Consider the following 13,001-nt stretch of genomic DNA (forward strand, 5'->3'; position numbering starts at 1 on the left):
GGGCACGTAAAAGTTATGTTATGTTATATTGCAGTATATTAAGTGTGCAATAGCACTATGTCTAAAAAACAATTTATATACCTTAATTAAAAATACCTTATTGCTAAAAATACCAAAAATTATGATAGTAATACTAAAGATGAGAAGAGTTGACTCATTGGAAAAGACCCTGATGCTGGGAAAGTTTGAAGGCAAAAGGAGAAGGGGGCGGCAGAGGATGTAATGGTTAGATAGCATCACCAACTCAATGGATATGAATTTGAGCAAACTCTGGCAGATAGGGGAGGATGGTGGAGACTGGCATGCTGCGGTCTATGAGGTCGCAAAGAGTCGGACATGATTTAACAACTGAACAACAACACCAATACCAAAGATCACTGATCACAGATCTCTATAACAAATACCGTGACAATGAAAAAGTTCAAAATATTGCAAGAATCACCAAAGTGTGACACAGAGACACAAAGAGAGCAAATGCTGCTGATTAAATGGCATCAATAGACTTGCTCAATGCAGCATTGACATAAACCTTCAATTTGTAAAAAAACACAGTGTCTGTGAAGCTCAGTAAAGTGAGACCTGCCTGTACTGACCAGGTGTCAGGCAATGCACAGGATGCACCTCATCTAACCCTTACACCAGCACTGAACACACACAACAGATCCCATCTACAGACGAGAGGAACAAACCTGGCCCAGAGATGTCAAGTCACTTGCCCAGGCTTATACCTGTAGGATCTTAGCTTGCATGTCTGGCCGACCCCAAAGTCTGGGCTCTTTGCACAACTATGACATAGCTTGTCTCTTTCGTTTCAGGTCTCAGTTCTTTGACAGGGCAGGACTGAGAAGTTAAGATATGGAAAAGGTCAAAATTACTCAAAGAGTTTATTTTCTTTTAAATAGCATAAGAAAGCCACGTGATTATTAATGGTACAGCTCTCCCATCATGGGGGAAAGGTACACTCACTGCCTCTTTGTAGGGCCCTTAAAGCAATCTGTAGTCCCCTGGGTGGGTTGTTTAAGGTTAAAGAGTCATGAAAGATCAAAGACCCTCACCAGACCACTCGTCTCACCCCATCCAGCCCTGCTCCACCAGGAGGAGAAGCTTGCTCATCAAGCAGGATCTGATGTCATATTACAATTGCTGCCAGATTCTCCCACTCAAAGACCAGAGGTTAGAGCTGTGAAAGTACAGGCCTGGAATAACATCCGTGTTAGCTGGAGAAAGGAGGGAGCCGCCGGGAGTCAGCCAGGAGGCAGAAGCCAGGCATTACACACCCACACAGGGAGGAAGAGGGCTAGTGAATCAACCTCTTTGGCCTCATTTTCCTCATCTGTAAAATGGACATGAGTTTGAGCAAGCTCTGGGGGTTAGTGATGGACAGGGAAGCCTGGTGTGCTGCAGTCCATAGGGTTGCCAAAGTCAGACACGACTGAGTGACTGAAATGACTGAAAATGGAGATAATGGCACTCAACGCGTCCTGCTGTTGAAGAATTAAATAAACTCATATTTGTAATGTACTAGCATAGGGCTTGGCACATTCTAAGTACTGTATGAGTGCTAACTATTATTATTATTACTATTATTTTTACCATCCTTCTCTTCCTCCTCTTCATCATCATATAGAAAATAGGTTCTGTGCTTATGTCTTCCAGGGCATGCTGCTGTTTCCCAGCATGAAGGGGAGAACTGGGCAGGTAGATTTTTCTACTCAAGGATCTTAAACTCCTTTTCACTGAGAATATTAACACCAGAGAAAGCTTAGAAATGCAGAACAAATGTAGGGAAATATTCTTTTGTTGGTATTCCTTTATTCTTTCTCTGTTGACTACCTTGTCTCTGTATTTTTTTTTTTTTTTTTTTTGAGGAGTGGAGTGTGGAGAGAAAAAGTAGGGGCTAAAAATGTGCAATAAGTGGAATGCCTTTTATCTCTCATTTTCTCTGTCTCTCTCTTAGTCCCCGTGTCACTTGTCGTTAAAATGTAAAATTTATCATCAGACAGCTTTATCTTCCCATTCCAGAAAACACATGCATGCCAGTAGAAGAGGATAATCCCCTTTTCTATTATTCTTTGGGGCTGGCTTAACACCCAAACTTAGTGGGGAACTGATGGTTCAGAACTCTACACATAGAGGTTGGTTCTGAGTGTCATTGGAATGGCTTTAAACAGATGGCCTGACACTGCCCCCATATCCTTCAGTCAGCTGGCATTTTAATTGTACTAGAAAGTTATCCCACTTACTGCTTATGAATTAAACTATGCAATGTCATGTTAAAGTATTTTAAATCTCTCAGAACCTGTAATGGGTTTAAGCGTGTCCTCTCTAAAAATGACAGGTTGGGGGCTTCCTAGTGGCTCAGTGGTAAAGAATTCACCTGTCAATGCAGGAGATACAGGTTCTATCCCTGATCTGGGAGGGATAGAACATGTCTTGGAGAAGATCCCACATGCCTTGGAGCAACTAAGCCCATGCACCACAACTGCTGAGTCTGTAGAGCCGAAGATCCACAACTACTGAGCCCACGTGCTGTAACTACTGAAGTTTGAGCACCTAGAGCCCGTGCTCCTTGACAAGAGAAGCCACCACAATGAGAAGTCTATGCACCTCAACTAGAGGGTAGCCCCCTGTTTGCCACAACTAGAGAAAGCCTGGCAGCAACAAAGACCCAGCACAGCCAAAAATAAATAAATAAATAATAAAATTATGAAAAAAAAAAAATGATTGGTTGGTGACCTAACCCCCAGAACCTCAGAAGGTGATCTTATTTGGAAATACGGCCTTTACGGAGGTAATCAAGTCATGATGGTCATAAGGTGCGCCCTCATCCAACAGGACTGGAGTCCTTATAAAAAGGAAGAAAATTGGACACAGAAAGAGACATGCATGGCAGGTAGACTATGTGAAGAAACAGAGAGAATGTCAGAGGAAGGCAGAGGACTGGAGTGATATATCTACATGCCAAGGACAGTCAAAGATGACCAGGAGACCAAGAGAAGCTAGGAGAGAGGCCTGGCACAGACTCCCCCTCATGGCCCTCCGAAGGGAACAACCCTGCCTGTTGGTTTAATGTATGTAGTATGTTGGTTTAAAGTATGTAGTGCTTTGTTAAGGCAGCCCGAGGAAACTAAGACAGTACTCAGTTTAAGGATCGAATGTTTCTGCTGAAGCTCCAATACTTTGGCCACCCGATGCAAAGAGCCTACTCACTGGAAAAGACCCTGATGCTGTGAAAGACTGAATGCAAAAGGAGAAGGGGACAACAGAGGATGAGATGGTTAGATGGCATCACCAACTCAATGGACATGAATTTAAGCAAACTCCAGGAGATAGTGGAGGACAGAGGAGCCTGATGTGTTTCAGCCCATGGGGGTTGCAAAGAGTTGGACACTACTTAGCGACTGAACAACAACATGGTTCTACTTTGTTAATTTCTCTCAGCAATTACAAGCACCTTCTACTGTTTATTTTGGTGTGTGGTTCATTACATTGAATTAGTAGCCCATCTAATTCATGAAGTTGCCTTCCATTGTAACTTATAATTTTATTTCCTCATATGCTCAGTTCTCACCTTTGCTGTGTTCCTTTTGCTCCTCTGGTGTCTGAGGGTCTTGGTTTGAGATTTACCTGTAGCTCTAGGTGGACTCATAAAACTAGCCTTCTTAAGCTCCTGGATGGAGGGAATGTTTTACAGCATCTCCCTTCCAGCCTGCAAGTCTTCAGATCTGAGAGAGACAGACTTATAATGCTTCCCTGGGTCAAACTGAATGTTTAATTAAGGTCAGAAGTTTAAAAATGTATACAAGGGAGGGAGAATAAGTGGAAAGTAAATCTTTCCCATGATGCTAACCCGTACAGGCCTGGCATGGTTCAATTTATGACTTCAAGGCTGTTTCCCTTGGGGTGAGAAGAGACTATGCTATACGTACATACTTCTTGGGTGCCCTTCACTCACTGAGGTTAAAAGGAAAGCCCCATAATGCTTGAGCCTAAGGAGCTTTTGTCCTTTAGTGATCAGGAAGTACCTGTGTGCGTGCCTGCTAAGTTGCTTCAGTCATGTCCAATGCTATGTGACCCTATGGACTGCAGCCCACCAGGCTCCTCTGTCCATGGGATTCTCCAGGCAAGAACACTGGAGTGGGTTGCCATGCCCTCCTCCAGAGGATCTTCCTAACACCGGGACTGAACCCGCTTCTCCTGCGCTGCAGGTGGATTCTTTACCCACTGTGCCACCTGGGAATCCCTCTGGAAATATCTACTACTCAGCAAACTCACATCAGAATACCACTTCCACATAAGGTATCTCCAGGATACAGAAGGTTTGCTCAATTTGTGGAGACCTCAGCAAACTTTAAAATGTAGAGGTAAGGCCCAGGTTTGTTGCATTTAATTCTAGGGACTCTGTGTACCCACATAATTATGTGGGGTCTAATTGTGTTGTCTCCAAAAATGCATTGAAGTCCTAGCCTCCAGTACCTCAGGACACGACTTTATTTGGAATTAAGATGTAATCAAGTTAAGATGAGGTCATTAGGGTGAACTCCAATCCACAATGATTGGAGTTCTTATAAAAAGGAGAAATTCAGACACAGAGACAGACAGCGGGAAGATGATGTGAAGAGAAATAGGGAGAATGTCATGAGAAGTAACGGAAAAATTGGAGCTATCCTGCCACAAACCAAGGCCCAGCTGGGGCCACCAGCACCCAGAAAAGGCAAGGAAGAATCTTCCCCTATAGGATTCAGGGGGCGCATAGTCCTGCAGACTTTACCTTGACATCAGGCTTCTAGCCTCTAAAACTGTGAGAGACAATGAGTTTCTGTGGTTCTATGCCACCTAGTTCGTGGTACTGTTATGTGACCCTAGGAAACTAATACAACTCATCACAGTCATTCACAGTTCTGTGAATACAGTAAGTTCACTACATATGAACAGGTTCTGTTCCGAGAGGGCATTTGTAAGTCCAACAAAGTTAGCCTAAGTACCCAACTATCACAATTGGCTATACAGTACTGTACTGTAATAGTATACTTTTCACATACATAATACATAAAAAAAAAAAACCCAAAAATAAAAAAAACCATTTTTAATCCTGCAGAACATTACCTTGAAAAGTATAGTAGTAAGCTAATACATAGAGGCTGGCATTGAGTGAACAGGCAAGAAGAGTTACTGAGTGGAGGAGGAAGTGGAGGTGGGAGATGGTAGAGCTGAAGGACTGCCAAGGAGACGGAGGGCAAGCTGCAATTTCATGCATGCCTGATGTTGACGGAATGCATGTTCGCATCTCTGAAAGTTCACTACTTGAAGATTCATGTGTAGGGGGCTTACTGTACCAGGAAGCTACCTCAGACTCATTCCCTTAGGCATCCAGTTAATGCCAGTAATTATCACTGTCTATCACCCCACACACATCTTTTTGAGCTAAGTGCCAGGCACCATGCTAACCACTTTACATATCTTTTCCTCATTTTATAGACAAATAAACTGAAAAAACTCAGTGAGATTAGGTAATCAGCTCAAGGGCACATAGTTAATAAAATGATGCAACTAGGATTTGAGTCCAGCTCTAACTTTATCTGCACTTTTTCAAAGTTAATATTCTTAATTTATACTCTCCTTCTCTATCAAGCTTACTTAGAGATTGGTGGCATCAAAGTTTTTGGCAAACAAATCCCTACTTCTTACTATGTCCTCCTTCACAATGTGTCTGGTTTAGGCCAGTTTTGGAAAGTAGCAATTTTATATTTTGCCCCCAAAGCCTATTTTTAGCAAGTTTCTTTTAACTTTAAGAGTTCTCCAAAGTATTGCAGTATGGGTTATAGTTTTTAAGTAGGAAGTACATGGAACAACTAAAATCTGAGATGAGGAGCTCCTCTGATTTTTTAAAAATAGATGGATTTTTTGAACACATGTCAACCACAAACTGAATTCACCCGGCTTTTGCCCCAGCATCTTACACCCCAGTAGCTTTGTTGGTGTAAGATATCAAGCCATTTCTCTTCTAGGGTCTGTAGGAAAAGAAGAGCTCTTACGGGAGAGGAAGATGGATAATTTAACACTGATTGATTATCTGCTGTGGTTTATACACCTTCACATAACTAATTCCTTTGATTTTCACTAAACCTGCAAGACAGATACTAAACCTTTCTTTCCCCCCACCTGCTCCACCCCACATATGAAGAAACATAGGCCCACTGAAATTAACAGACCTGCTTAATCACACACTTATCAAAGATCAAAGTCCAAACAGATGTGGGAGTCAGGTTCTAGTTTTCACCTGCCAATAATGTGCCCATTTAGCGCTTTGAAAGCTGGGTCTGAAAGAGTACGGAGACCTTTTTCCCAGCCAGCAGGGCTGTTTCACTCTGGAAAGACTACCTAAGAAATAGCAGAGGTGAGTGACCAGCTCCTCTTTAAAGCCATCTCTTCTGCTTCAAAAGTTCAGTATACACTGGCCACCGTGGACCTTAAATTTACTCTTATTAAAAAGTTGTGTGAACACCATTATTTTCAATTCAATTCTTAGACATATCATATTAATTCATTAAGAAGCTATAGGAATTACACAAAAGCTATAAATATCATGAAACCATATTAAAGTTAGGTTGAAAAAATTCCTTAAATTTTTTATATTTCATGTACCCTTCTCTGGAAACTATGCAAGATAATTATGAACTGTGGCCTTTGGTGGGGTATCGCTGATCTGTGCAAGAATGTTTTCACTCTTCAAGGAGCAAAAGTGGCTAATTATCTTGGGGTGAGTATAGTCCTTACTTTATTATATTGTTATTTTATCTCTTCCTGGTGCCTCAGTTGGTAAAAAATCTGTCTGCAACACGGGAGGCCTGGGTTCAATACCTGGGTTGGGAAGATCCCCTGGAGAATCGCATGGCAACCCACTCCAGTATTCTTGCCTGGAGAATCCCCATGGACAGAGGAACCTGGCAGGCTACAGTCCATGGGGTCACAAAGAATCGGACACGACTGAGTAACTAAGCACGTATTATCTCTGTTGCATATAAAGAGTAAGGCATAGTGACTTACAGAATTGAGTTCTAGAAAAGGTGAGTGCTTATTCCTTGTAACTATCAGAAAGAAGTCATGGAAAGAAAAGACAGAGCTAGCCTGGAAGAGCCTGTCTAGTGTGGGTTAGACCTTCAATAGGAATTCATTAGCATAGAAAATACCAGCCTAAAATACCAGGGCCTAAATAGCAATATCAAGATGTAAGAAGCATTCTAATCAATGTCTGCATGAGATGAGGTTTACAATAAAGGTTATAAAAAAAAAGTGAATGGTCAGTGAGAAAAGTACCATATTTTCTTTAGAAATTTATTGTTTTAAACCGTTTTTAATAAAGCTATCTCCTTTACTCATTACTTTTATTTAATGTCAGTTGTTTTTAATAAAAAGCAGTCTTAATAGCAGTGGAAATGAGCATTTATCGATGCAGTGGGCCAGAGCAGATACTATCAGGCAAAGCACACTCCTTCACAAATTGGCTCAGAAGTAAAAATCCACCGACCACCTAGTAGCTTCCTTGATTTTACAACCGGAAAAAGGATTTAAGGGCAGAGAAAAGAGGATGACCTGGCTGAGCTTCTTAAATACAAACCTAGTTACAACATCCCAAACAAATGTCACTCTGAGATTTTCATTTGTGAAGTTGCATAATATTATAGCCCATGCAAGGATCTTTCCACAACTCTATAAAGAACAAATGGTCTCCCCAAGTTGTTCCTCTGATATTAAATTTTAATTGGGAAAAATAAGGCTATTTAATAATAACTTGCATTTGTTTAGTACTTAGTTTTTTTCCATATACTTTGACACACATCACTGTACTGGATGGTCTTACCACCCTGCAAGTTACACTGAGCAGACACGAGCATTTCTATCTTACAGCTGCATTGTAGCAAGATGAAGTGGCTTCCTGGAGATCACAGGGCTTATTGCTGAAGGAGTTAGACCAGAATCAAGACCCTCTGATTCCCACTTGAAAAGCCTCTCTTTAAGTATCTAGGCTGATCTCTGAAACAGGCAGCTATCAGGGTCAGGGGCTACTTAGTAGGTTATGACTAGCATTTTTTAATGAAATATAGACTAAAGAAAATATCAGAGGGCAAAAAACTATATCACTATATTGGAAATATCTGTATTTTCATGTTACTGCAGCATTGCTCACAATAGCCAAGGTATGGAAACAACCTACGTGTTCATCAATGGATGAATGGAGATCCATATACATGTGTATGTAAATATATATAATACGCAATATTGTAATATATACATATGTACACAGTAATGTGGAATCCTATCAGCCTTTAAAAAGGACACCTGAAACTAACACAACACTGTAAATCAACCATAGGCCAACAAAACTTATTTTTTTAAAAGAAGGAAATTCTGCCATTTGCAACAACATGAATGAATACGGACAGCATTGCGCTGAAATAAGCCAGACAGAGAAACACGAATACTGCATCCTATCACTTACATGTGGAACTTGAATAAAAAATTTAAACGAGAATACTGATTGCCAAGGGCTGGAGGCTAGGGGAAATGGGGAGAGGCTGGTAAAAGGCTATAAACTTATAGTGATAAGGTGAATAAAGTCTTAACGATCCAATGGATAACATAGTGACTACAGTTAATAATACATTGTTGTCAACTGAAATATGCTAAAAGAGTAGAACTTAAGTGTTCTCACTAGAAAAGGAAAGAAAGCTAAATATGATAGGTGATGAACATGTTAATTAACTATGGGACTTCTTTTACAATACATAGATCTATAGATCATCATATAGTACATTTTAAATATACTATAAGCTTATTTGTCAATTAGACTTTAATAATTGACCTGGAGAAGGGCATGGCAATCCACTCCAGTATTCTTGCCTGGAGAATCTTGTGGATGTATAATAATCTTATCTGTCAGTCATACTTTAATAAAAGTGAAAAAAATCAATAGTACAACTTGAAAAAAGAAAATATCAGAGGGCACTGTACATAGCAAGAGTGAGCATTATTTTGTGAAACATTTGTTTCGAATAGATATATGGGTATATATATGTGGTGCCTGTGTACTTAGTCAGTTCAGTCGTGTCTGACTTTGCGACCCCATGGCATGCACCAGCCCAGGCTTCCCTGTCCTCCACCATCTCCCAGAATTTGCTTAAACTCATGTCCATTGAGTCACTGACATACTGAGTCACAAAATAAATTTATTGTATTTAAGTTTATACTCAAGTATAATAGAAACTAGTATTCCTTTCAGAGGGTCAGAGGGAAAGAGAAAACAGGGAAACACAGCCAGCGCTGGTCAGGTGTCTGTCCGTTCTGACGGCAGCCCCCTGATGGACCGGGGGATGTGTGTCTGCTGGGAGGTGGGTGTGGGATGAGAACAGAGGAGCATTCCTGCAGTGGGCGGGAGGTCAAAAGACTAGATAATCTTGAAGCCAGAGCCTGTGCTTTGTTCTTTTTTATGTTCTTAGTGCCTAGTCCCAGCAGCACTAACTGGCACAGGAAACCCTCAATGAATATTTGTTGAATGAATACATGGAAATGAGTGAGGTTTACAGATTTTTAAAGGCTCCTCTTAAAAACTCAATTAGGCTTGGAAATGAATTCAGGCAGTCCTACATTTATGAAAAGCTTGTTTCCAAAACCTTAATTTGCAAATTGGTTTTTGGAACTTCAAACATTATTATACATGGCAGTTGGGATCTCGGGCCAGCCCACAACCACCTTTTAAAACCCAGGATATATCTGAAGCTAGTACTGAGAATTGAAACTGCATTTCTACAGGGGAAAAGGGCATCCTCACTGGTCCAGTTGGGAATGCCAGAGGCATATTAGCCTCCAGATGGCAGAGGAACACCTCCCCAGCCCCCATTCCTCTGGCCTCAGCTAGCCTGGCCTCTGCAAAGCCATTTTGGGGGAACTGGGGAGGGGGTGTGAGAATCAGTAGGAAGTGAGCGCTCATGTCAAGGATAGAAATAGGTTAAAGGTAAGAAGAGGGAAAGAGAAGTGAGCAATGCAAATTGCATCAACCAGGGGGGAAAGAAAGGCCTGTTGCCACCAGGCACCCAGTCAGTGCTCTTGTGGCCAGGTGGCTAGGAAGACACATGAAGAAAATCGAGACCATTTCCATAAAGATTTGGTACAGTCACCATTCCAGCAGAAATTCAGCAATATCGTTCACAGAGTGCCCAATGCTGGCAAAGAGTAACTGCCCGTTTCTCTGCCATTCTTTCTTATTTTTTATCTACTAACAGAAAGTGGTAATTTTACCCTTAACCAGATAAGAGGTCCAGTGAAGTCAACCATTTAAAGCCAAACTTTGAACTCCAAAGTGAACAAAAATGGCCAGTTTGGTATACAAATCAAAAGTCACAAAATGTACATGCCCTTTACTTGGTAAGAGAGGAGACGCCTGAATGTTCCTCTGCCCAGACTGTTGACTTTTTCCTTGAACACAGTTGTAACAAACGGGGTTTCCTGATAGTCTTGGCTACTGTGAGTAGTGAGTGGAACCACTAGACCCGGATACGCTTATTTCCCTGTCATGTTTTTAACTTAGTTTCTTCAGAAAACGGTGGCATGAACTAAAAAATTTCCTACGTTTCTTTGGTATCATGGTTTAAAAATTTATATACCCTTCTACGTTTGTTACAAAAGGTGACCGAAGCATGGCTATCTACAGGAAACCCCATATCTTGACTCAAGAAGATTTCACCTGGGCTTTGGGAAAATGAGAAAGTAAGTGGTGAAAATATCAGACCGCGGGTGACAGAATCTCTCAATAATCGTACCAGGAACAAATTAAACAGCACCTTGAAAACTAGAAAGAACTGAAAAACCATTCACAACTGCCCCTGAGAATAACATGACCCTGGGTAGGTCTCGGCATTTAGGAATCTTAATGTACCTCATAAAAGAAATACTTCCAATCTTGCTCCGTAGGTGATGAAACTGAGAGAAATTATCTGATGCAAATGCAAAGCAATTTAGAAATCGTTTCGTTGGGCATCTGTTTTGGCATTTAACTTAAAACTTCTTCCCAAGCAGAAGGTCCAGAAGCTCTGGTGTGTTCAAATGACTCCGATGAAAAGTGTAAACTTAGATGAACTGAGTTTGATTTATCCAATAATGGGAAAGTTAAAGAATATTTTTTGATCATTGATTGGCACCATGCTGGAAGCTGAAGGTCCAAAGAGTCAAAATAGTTCCTACCCTCAAGTGAATTACCATTTATTGCAAGAGGACAGGCATGCTCACCACTATCTGTAGTTTAAAGCTAATAATAGAAGGATGGACAACAAAGGTTAGTGGTGTGGAGACAAAAGAGGAGCGGAGGAAGCCTTGTGGAGAAAGGGAGCGTTTGACGAGGGCCCTGAAGGACAGGAATGGAGTCAGAAGCACATGAGATAGAGCCGCTCATCCCTACTGTACTCTCCAATCACACCCCGTCTCTCCATTGCCTCTACCTCCCACCATACTCCCTTGTCTTTTCCCTATCCCACCGCACCCTACCCACTCCAAAACTTCCTTGGAACCCTTGGTCTCCATAGAACACTTGAGAAGCCCCAATCTTGTTCAATTCCTCCATTTCGGAGGGGAAACTGAGGCTTATAGAGTGTTCTCCACATAAGATATAGGGTGAGCCAAGGAATGGAGGTGGCTTTTATGTAATGAATCTGGGGACCAGTGAGTAATCTGATTTGGCCAGAGCAGGGGGCAGTCAGAATGGGAAGGGATACAAAAGGCAGATTGTGGAGAACCTTGAATGCCACGTGGAGGACAGTGAGCTCTATCTTCAAGGGTGAGGGGTGGGAGGGCCGGAGGGGACACGGTCAGAAAGGGGACAGAGACTGAAGCTGGAACCAGATAGGAGGCAATTAGAACTGTCCAGGTGTGTGTGTGGGGGGGGAGGGGGGCAGTAACTGCTGAAATTCAGGTAATGACAGATGAGTAGATAAGAGTGAGAGAGATATGGAGAAAGTAAACTGATAGAAGCAAGGGCATGATAAAGCGGGAAGAGTCAGGACCAGGAATTCACACTGACACACACACACACACACACACACACACACCGCCCCCCCCAGATTGGGCTCTTTGCCCTGCATTCCAGGCTCTGTTGTTGATCAGCTGTGAATACGGGGCCAGCCCTTTACCCCATGTGCCTCAGTTTCCTCATTGGAAATTGAGCCATTGAACACAATTGGAGGGTTTCTCAAATTCCACGGACACCTAGGATTCCAAGGAAGTTTTGGTGGAGTGGGTAGAGTGGGGTGGGGTAGAGAAGGATGGGGAGTGGGGGTGATGAGCAATGGGGACTACAGCGGTGAAGAGAAGCTCTAGATCCAAAACCACCCATTTGATCAGAACATCTCCTTTATGTAACAGAATTCCTCTTAACAGTAAATTTGCTAAAAAAAAAAAAAAAACCCAACCAGTCTGATAGCCATACAGATAACCTCTGACACCCCTTTTCGCTCTCACACTTGAGTGATTACACGCAAAGAAACTGGTTATCCAAGGGATCTGCCAATGCAGTGGACGTGGGTCTCGTTTTTTAGGACCCTGTTGAGTTCCTGTTTATTTGATGAACTGTTACACAGATGCTGGAGCGACTGGAACAACAATTGTCATGCTGAATCGACGCCAAAACTTTCAAAAACGGGACAGATTTACTGAAAGGCCATCTGGTGTTCTTACTCTTGTGCGGTACCTTTTCCCAAGACCCAGAGAGTTTTCCAAACCTCATAAACGCCAGCGCGAAAAGGGCCCTTGCCTGCAAGTACAAAGACACTGGCTTCCCCGCTATTGACTGCTGTCTGGCTTTGGGTGAGAGGAGTTGCCCCTTGGGGTTCCAGTTTCTCAGTCTATAGGATTCAGCAAACAGCCCTAGGGGCCCCTCTAGCTTGAACATTCTAAGATTCCAGGATCCTAAACTTTGGAGCCTGTTATCTGAACAATTCTCTGATCAATAGCAT

The 13,001-nt window shown here is 42.1% G+C and overlaps 1 protein-coding gene and 1 long non-coding RNA gene across 47 annotated transcripts in view; one reads left to right on the plus strand and one right to left on the minus strand.

Moving 5' to 3' along the window:
• CALD1 (caldesmon 1) overlaps positions 1-13,001 on the minus strand; it is a 231,504-nt gene that overhangs the window by 65,246 nt on the left and 153,257 nt on the right. The window lies entirely within an intron of this gene.
• On the plus strand, positions 6,298-12,757 carry LOC147373762 (uncharacterized). Of its 2 annotated transcripts, none has more exons than XR_015162056.1 (4): positions 6,298-6,397; positions 6,668-6,760; positions 10,684-10,764; positions 12,627-12,757. It is a non-coding gene; the product is annotated as an uncharacterized LOC147373762 (long non-coding RNA). The 2 variants fall into 2 exon arrangements; XR_015162055.1 differs by having other exon boundaries at positions 12,585-12,720.

This window comes from Bos grunniens, chromosome 4, assembly GCF_055505025.1.
Source record: "Bos grunniens cultivar Pamir isolate PY7600 chromosome 4, Bosgru_T2T1.0, whole genome shotgun sequence".
Taxonomy (NCBI): Eukaryota; Metazoa; Chordata; class Mammalia; order Artiodactyla; family Bovidae; genus Bos; species Bos grunniens.